The sequence below is a fragment of the Sceloporus undulatus genome, chromosome 4 (assembly GCF_019175285.1).
Source record: "Sceloporus undulatus isolate JIND9_A2432 ecotype Alabama chromosome 4, SceUnd_v1.1, whole genome shotgun sequence".
NCBI lineage: Eukaryota > Metazoa > Chordata > Lepidosauria > Squamata > Phrynosomatidae > Sceloporus > Sceloporus undulatus.
In genome coordinates, this window is record NC_056525.1 from 26,151,579 (window position 1) to 26,160,701 (window position 9,123).

General features: G+C 42.8%; 1 protein-coding gene across 1 annotated transcript in view; it reads right to left on the reverse strand.

Annotated features, from left to right (window-relative positions):
- PTPN1 (protein tyrosine phosphatase non-receptor type 1) overlaps positions 1–8,391 on the reverse strand; it is a 128,381-nt gene extending 119,990 nt beyond the window's left edge. Inside the window, exon 1 of the mRNA XM_042462502.1 lies at positions 8,368–8,391. The gene's annotated coding sequence lies outside the window, so the exon portion shown is untranslated. The remainder of the gene's footprint in view (positions 1–8,367) is intronic.
- Positions 8,392–9,123: the final 732 nt, after the last annotated feature.

Consider the following 9,123-nt stretch of genomic DNA (forward strand, 5'->3'; position numbering starts at 1 on the left):
TCTGCAACTATTGCTCAACAAAACCTACTTTGAGAGTGAATTCCTTCTTCTATATACTGATATATTTGTGTACTTATGTGTTCATCTGTCCTATCACTAAGGCATTTATTTTTCTAAAAGAATTTACCATTACTTGGGTCTGCAAGAGCATTGCTTATACCATATCTCCATTTAACCTAACGTCTACCCTCTTGCAAGCCTTCCTTTGATGTGGTGCGTTGCTCTACACTGTTATTCCAAATGAATTCAATATGGGCAGTGGGGTTACTCTTTACAAGTGGGCTTAGCGACGCTGTGTCATCTCCCCCCCCCCAAAAAAAACCACAGGCTTTTAATCACATTTTAAATGCCTGTACTGAAGAAGGGGGATTTATGTTCTTCCCAACATTTCCTCCAAACTTTTGTTTGCACTTGAAGGTTTCATATGGAGCTCTCATATCTGTCACTCAAACACATAGCGCTTCAGATGTATTTTTCAAGGCATGAAGTTTGGGTGGAATTTTTTCTTTATCTTCTTTTGCAATCAGGTGTTAGGTTGCCTTGTGCTAATTCAATTTTTAAAATTTCTATATGTTAATTGCTTCATGTATTAATGCACAATTACTTTGAGTTTGCAGCTTGGTCTACACATTGCATGAGAACTGAGCTACTTCAGACGATTAGGAGGCATGCTTTGGAAATTTTTTGTGTTAGAAAATCACCCTTCAATTCAAAAACTGCACACTGGAGTGAAAAGCTTTGGTTCATTCATCTGGTTTTGCTCATTTTTTTCTTCCTTTATACAAAGGTGTTTAAATAGGTACCATCAAGCGAAATATACACCATCTGAAGCCTGAGTTCACCTAAGGTCCAGTTGAGGGATAGTTAGTCTGGAGGTGCAATTGAAGGAAACAGGAGCTATCTTCAAATACTGAAGGGCTTCATGGCAAAGCTCCAAAGATAGAGCTGAACATTGCATTGGAATATCGAATTGACAAGGATATTTGACTAAGCCTTAGGAGGAATATTGTCTTTACCTCTATTCCGACAGTATGATTTGTTGTTTGTTTTACATTGAAAACCTTTATCTACTGCATGTCCGGGGCTTGAGACACTTACACATGTTGTTAGGTGACTTTGAGTCATTCTCAATATGGCCTGGTGTGTTATGTGCCTTCAAGTTGCCTGTCGATTATGCAGCCCTATGGGTTTTATGGGTTTTCTGGGTCGGGGCGAAGGCATCTAGAAGGGTTAGCACAGTTCCTGCTCTGCAAACATAGCCGACTGTACCTGGTATTGGGAGTAGTCTCCCCTCAAGTGTTAATCAGAGCTGATCCTGCTTAGTTTCCAAATCAGATGGGATCTGGTGCCTTGAAGGCAGGACTGTACACCAATATAAATGTTAAATACCCAAACAAAAATGTTCAGTTTTTTAATGTTTGTTATTTGGTATTTAATGTTTTTTATTTTTTGAGACCTTCTTAAAAATAGTTTCCAAACCCACGAAGTTAAAGACAGCCAAACAACCCCTCATTTTCACTACCATTGTTCGTGAAGGCACCTGGGAAGGTAGTGAATTATTCTTCTTTGTGGTTTTAAAAAGAGGTTGGATGGTCATCTGTCTGGGATGTTTGAAATGTACATTCCTACAACCAGCAGAGGTGGACTGGGTGGCTGGGAGTCCCTTCCAACTACAATTCTTTATTCTATCTACCCCTCATTCCACTGCACTGCAGCCATTGGCATGGTATGATGGAAAACCACCTCAAGAGAAACCGTCAGATGCTGAAAACTAGGTGTGAGGACAATTGTTCTCTTGTCACCTCTCCTGATACTAATTTTCTATGTACGAATTTTACCAAGTAACTATATGCCATACAGAGGAACATTTCATCATCAAGAGTCCTTATCTGCAGCCAAAAAGCACAGCAAAGACACCAGGTTTTATCTGAGTACCTTGTTGATTCAGAGAATGGTGGCTCTTTACGTATTTTTCAAACACTGGTACATGTGGAAAACAGATTGGTCTTTGCCTTTGTCCTGGCATGCTTCCCCAACTCTTATGCCTGGAAGAATTTGTGGCAACCATCTGGCACCCAAATGCCAAAGTACTTCCAATGAGAACTCTGTGTCATATTCATTCCTGTCACCATGTGTATACACAGGGTTATTTTTTTATTATTTTTCAGGGGGGAAAGTCTTCTCTCTATATTTTGGTTTAAATTCCTCCATTTTACAGTATTACTATTGCTATCAGTCAGTGTAATTACTTCGCACCAGGACCGGGAAACAGAGGAAACTCAAATATTATTTGCAAGAAAAATAAAGGTGGTATATAAATCTACTCAAGTGATAGATATTCCAGGATGCCAGCATTCTCTCTACAAGAATACACTTCATGGATAGGATGCCATAATACTATTTCCCCTGAGTGCCTCAGGACTAACTCCTCCTTATGTTCCTCATCTTGGGCCCTTTATTCAACATGAAAGACCTAGTCTGTATTACTACACATGTGTGGTAGACCCTTTGTAGTAGGCTCTTTTTAGTATACCAGTATTCTTACTTTGCATGAGAAAACCACTATAAATTCATGGGATTGCTATAAGCCAATATATACCAATAACCATAATCATCATGAGACTTCCCATGATACAGTGGGCCCTAGGTATCCACTGAGGTTTGGTTCCAGGACCCGCTGTGGTATCAAAATTATGGATACTCAAGTCTTACTATATACAATGCCCTAGTAAAATGGTTCCTTTATATAAATGACAGAACTCCGGGCTTGCCTTTTCTATTTTTGTTAAAAAAATACCATCCATGGATGGTTGATATCTGTGGATATGGAAGGTGGAGTGTGTCTATCCAGATAATTCTTAATTTCCTCTTGCCATCCAGAAGTTGCTTTGGGTGCTGTGACATGAGTTTAAAAATGTCGTGAACTGAAATAAGGTCTATAAAGTTTTCTCCGCATCCTAAATCAATGAGAACACTGGATGTTCATCAGACAATTTTAATTGATATCTATGAAGATAGCAAAAGGGTGCTTTCACCTCAACAATCAGAAGGTACCAAACAAACAAAAACACTTGATTAGGAAAACAAACGAAAGTACATCCAGTATAAATAATGCACACAAGCTCTGGACACCCACTTTTCCCCAGACCCTGTGCTATTGTCCATCCCCTCTCCTGGTCTTTCCCAAGGCCTTGACACTGTTTGGGGGACTTAAATTAGCTTGACACGGAATGTTCCTAGGTTCATGCTGCCATGGATACAGCCTTTGCTTACTTTGTAAAGACAGACAAAACTAAACATTTTAAAGCCAAAATAAAGGAAGTGGGCATGGAAAAGACTCAACAGATGTTACAACTTGCCCTTCATGCTGGCTCATAAATAGTACATGCTAGCAACTGTGTGGCAAATGAGAATCACCACCAAGCAGGGATTTTAAAAAACAAAACCACAACAACAACAAAACCCTAGTAGAGCATGTTGTATTTTTTGCTTTCTGGCATCTTGTGTGTGGACCAACAGTCCCAGAGGTCTGCGTGGAAAGTGAACTAGTAAAATCTGTTGTGGGAATGGATTCTGTCTGTATGGTGTGGTTGTGTGGACTTACTTCCAATCCACCAAACTGTTAAAAGCTGTTGCCTACAGGAGCTGCTGTATATAGATTCTAAATAACCCACCAATGACTCACAAGCTGACTCCAAAACTTAAAAAGTGCTTTGTGAGAGAAAATGTTCTGAAGTCCCTGACGGCTTGCCACAAGATTGTTTGGTGCTCGAGTTTGGAAAACTCTGATAATGAATGTAATTGTTTGCAAAGGAGAATTTAAATCGTCAAAAACTTTGTAACATTTCAACAGAATCTCCTCTTCCTACTGCAGCCCACTGTGCATTCCCAAAATCTACTCCAGAAGGCTGGTTTTTCAGAGGTACAGAGAGAGAAAAATTCTTGTCACACGTGACGCTAGACCTAACCCACAGTTTGGATTTAAATGTATTCTACCTAGTCAAAAAGACAAAATCAAGTCTTATGAAACAACTTGTAACACAGTTTGTTGTTGTCGTGTGACTTCAAGTCATTTCTGATTATGGCAACCCCAACACAAACCTGCCATGGGTTCTTTGGCAGATTTGTTCCGAGGAGGTTTGCCCTTGCACTTCCCATCCAGGCTGAGAGTTGCCGAGGTCACCAGTTTTGTGAATATAATTCCCACCATCATCCTTGTTTACAGTGCTGCTTAAAGCTGAGATACAGCTGCTTTCACAACATTCGGAGGGCAATAAGGTTTCCACTTTGGATTGAGAGCTGTGTGCATATATAAGGCAGTAGTTATTGCACCAATGACTACTACTTAGAATCGATTTTGCAAAACCGCCACAAGAAAAGCAGTAATACCACCAATGACTTGGCCTCAAACAATCAGGTACAAAATAAAATTATTCTACATTATATTTGATTAATTTACAGGTTAGTTAAGATCTTGTTCAAATACACTCCTAGGCCTGGTTCTGTGCTTATGGCTAACCAAGAGAAGAGAGAAAAAAGGGGACAACTATATGGGGCTTTACATAACAACAACATGATTTGACTGTCCTCCCACTGATCCTGATGGTTTCTGTCTGCTACTGGGCTAGCAAGACGCTCCGATCTTGTTTTGTAAAGCAGCTCCAAACACCAACGGAAGCCTATTTAGGCCCCATACAGACAGGCAAAATAAAGCTGCTTCAGGTCATTGGAGGTGCTGTTTAACTGATGTATGATGTCCTAGAGTCCAGACGACACGCCAAAGCCACAATCCAGTCCTAAAAACTGGACAGCCACGCTCTGGTGCAGCTCCGGACTCTTAGGATGGCATGCATCATTGTAAACAGCATACAGTATCTCTAAAGTGACTGAATCTAACAATTGACAGCAAATTTTGCTTTCTCGCAGATGAGTATTAAGTGTTCTCACGTTGTTGTGCATTAGAAAAACATCCAGACATGATTTCCCCAAGGCCCAAAAGCCCTGTGTTCTTGTTACTGACCTCAAATGACCGGAGGCTACAATCATAACAAATATACAAAAATTTGAACGATTTAAGTAAGTTTCTACAATACAGTTTTCTAAATTTGCTACATGCTTTTATCGCAAAGTGACTCAAAAATGCTGTGAATGCTAGCACTTAAGCAGTGAAATTATGCAAGCCACATGGTCCAAGAGTAGAGCAGCCTCCTTGACCTAATTCTTTACTTTGCTGACATAATTTCCATCCACATGCTACTGTTCAGCACAGCTATGTGGTAGGGACAAAATTAAATTGAAGCAAGAGATAATAGCGCATTGGTGCTAATACACTTTGCAAAAGTCACTTTCTGAGCATTGTGTACTCCCGGACAGATTAGCGAGAAGAAAATTTGCAAAACCTGACTGCTTTCAACTATATAGGTCATGCTGAAGACATGAATGCCACGAGAAGAGGTCCCCTCTCAAACACACACTCACAAACGCACACAATCCCTAAATCTCTATTTTAGCTTGGGCAACTGATCAATGGCTTAACAGTGCCTCAATCTCGCACAGAACCTTCAGCTTTAGGCCTAAATCCCATTGCTCATCACAACTAGAATAGCCCTTGCGTTCAGTACTTGCCTTCTAGCCAAAACTAGCAAATGGATTATGTCTAAATTCTAATTGATGATATAAAACATATATTTTTTCTTCAACGTTTGTATAAAAGATCCTCCCTCCCCCCACATCCTTTGTAAATAACCAGAGGGAAGAATTGATTACAACTTTTCCACTCAAAATTCCCATGGCAAGGGATAATTCATTCACCTCCCTACAGAGAGAACAGAGCTAGACCAATCTCCCATATTGATTTGCCTGGCAGCATATGAACTAAAACACCATCATATCCATTAAGATCTCACAAATCTCACCCATTAGATGATTGAGGGAGTTCTACTCCACCTCTCACATTGCCTTTCGCCCAAAAACTCCTGGTAGTAAATACTGGGATGAGCCATACATTTTCTTATGATGACACCAGCTAACCTAGTCTTGCCATGGCAGATGTATGCATGACTAGACTATTCCTGCTACTGTCTGTTACACATGCCGTTATCTGTAAGAACACTGTTCACGAATCTTGTTAAAAAAATGCGCCCATCTTCGACTAAGGCTACAAATTTTGACATGTTTTCAAATTTAAAATCACAACTTCAAAGGTTGTAAGGCTAGACCAATAGAAATCCAGTTTCGAGACTATCACAAACATTCAACAATATTCTTTTTAAATACTGTGATTGACTGAGTCACTGCTTTCCAGTCCCTTCGACAAACAGCTGGAAACCACACATCCATAAATCAGATATGTTTGTGGGATGTACTGTTCTGTATAATGTTCAGAATCTCAGCTGTCACCCAAAATATCGCTGTGGCAGAACCTCTCTGTAATTGGAAGATCATGAATCCGATGCAGAAAAATTTATTTACCCCCAAGCCTTGGAGTACAGGGGCAAGTGGGAATCACATTGTTCTTAGAAAGGGGAGGAAGATTGTAGGATTATTGCTTCTCAAGGGTAAGTAAGATGACTACTGTACATTGATCATTAAATAGGCTCCAGGGCAGTGTGCCGAAAACTGCTAATTAGGGAAGGGAGCACTAGAAGAGAAGCAGTTCTTCCAGCCAGACTGCACACAGACAGATTTGCAAGCCAGTTGCCCCCAGGACCTTGGCAATGGAGGGAGGGGGATTTCTGAGGCTTTGGGGGGTGGATTGCTCAGAGAGGCAGAAAGACGAAACAACAGCTCCACTCTTCTTCTCGAAATCCTGCCACATTGTTGTTGTTGCATCTCTAGACATTTGTATACGAATCTCCTTTTCGCTGCTGCTGCGTTGTGTCCCTTCAAATCATTTCTGACTTCTGGTGATCCTAAGATGAACCTATCACAGGGTTTCTTGGCAGTTTCTTCAGAGGAATTTGCTGTTGCCATCCTTTGGGGCTGAGAGAGTGTGACTGCCAAGGTGGCCCGTGGGCCAAGCCAGGATTCAAATTGGTCTCCCGTGTCTCTATAAAGGCTCAAATCATTACAACCATACCCTGGATTGCTTAAAAATAGCACTGAAAAAACAAAATCAATTATTTAGCAAGGCATCTACAAGATTCATTGCATCCTCCCTTAACATAGGATCTAAAGAAAGGACAGATGGCATAGTAGTTTGGCGCTGGACTTTGACTCTGGAAACATGGTTCAAATCCTGGTCCGGCATGTAAAAAAACACTACGGATGACCTTGGGCAGCCGACTTTCTCAGCCTCGAGGATGGCAATGGTAATCCCCTCTGAGTAATCGCCAACAAAACTCCATGACAGGGTCGCCATAAGTAGAAATGAGGTGCACACAACAACACAACAACAAGAAGCTAAAGAAGATTTCTCTGCCACCCAGGACACAAAAAAAGCAACAAACAACACCTTCCATGTTCAATCTAGCTGCCAGGGTGACCAGACGTCCTTTTTTCCAGGGCACGTCCTACATTTCACCTTCTGTCCAGGAGGAATTTCAAATGTCCTGCATATGACATGACTAAGAGCATGAATTTACAATGTGTGAGTTGCGGACATCCTCCATTTCGCTGTGCCTTGCCTCCTTGCAGGTGGGAATCTGCGGGCAGGGCGCCAGAGGCATGCCCACTCCCAATGGGAGGCTGAGGAAGGCAGAGGAAGGAGAGCCAAGGGCCAAGGCTGCCTGGCAAAAAGGCTACAGATAAAGGACAGGCAGGGCCAAGCTTTGCCCTGGAGGCAGAAGAGGAAGAGGAAGAAGGAAAAAGAGGAGGAGAAAGAAGAGGAGGGAGGAGGAGGGGGAAGAGAGGAAGAAAAAGAGAAGAAGGAAAACAGAAGAGGGAGGGAAGGAAAAGGGGGGGAAAGGGAAAATGAAGAGGTGAGGAGGAGGAAAAAGGGGGAGGAAAGAGGAAGAGGCGGTGGAGGAAAAGAGGAGAAAGAGGAAGGAATGAAGGGAGAAGAAAAAGAGGAGGAGAGGAGGAAAGGAGGAAGAAAAAGAGTAAACCTGAGAGGAAAAGGAAAAAAGAAGAGGAGGGGAGAAAAGGCAGGGAAAAAGAAGAAGAGAAAGAACAGGAAGAGGAGGAGGAGGAGGAAAGGGAGGAAGAAGAAGAGGAGAAGGGGAGGAGGGGAGAGAGGGAGAGTGGGAGTAGGGTGGCGGAGGGGAGTCCATGCTCTCAGAAGGCGGACAATGGGCCTCCCTCCTGGCTTCACCTGGTAGATGGCGGCCCAGCTGTCGCGCCTGGTCGAGCCGGTGGAATCCTTCTATCTCATGTCGGGGGGCAGAGTGGCGGCCTCGGCCTGGCGGCCCCGAGGCTCCTCTCCGCTCCTCCGGGCCCGGCTCTCCTCCTCGGGGTCCCTCCTCCTCCTGGGGCAGGGCCTCCTCCTCCTCCTCCTCCGCTGGGGCTGCGCGTCTCCCGCTGCCTCTCTGGCTCTCTCCCATCTCTCGCATGGAGAGCGCCGCCTTCCTGCTGCCCTTCTCCTCCTCTCTCTCTCTTCTCAGCCCCGGGAGCCACGCCACGCGCCTTCGGGGCCGCCCTCCTCTCTCGCACCGCATCGCCTGCATCCACACTGGAGGAATACACCGGTTTGGCACCGCTTTAACTTGTTGTTTGCCTCTTTGCTGTGGAATCTGGAGTTGGAGTTGTTGTTGGGCCCCAGGCGAAGCCTCAGCCCTAGAAACATACTTTTGTTTGTGTGTTTGTTCATGAAACAATATAATGTTAATATTATATATATATATATATATATGAACATTATAATGTTTAACATATATAGTGTGTGGTGTGTGTGTGTGGCTGTGGATGTCAAATGGTTGTTTTTTCCGTGCAGCTGCCGCCTCAGTCCTACAAACATACCTTGAGATATATATATATATATATCTATTATATCCAATTTTATGTGTGTGTGTGCATGTCTGAGTGCTTTAGTCTATATTATATATATGGCCTCATCATGAGAAGGCATGATCCATTGGAAAGACAGTAATGCTGGGAAAGGTGAGGGCAGTAGTATATAATACTATAATAAATATTACTACATCCTTTCCCAGGATTTCCTCCTTTCTAGGGATCATGTCTTCTCAT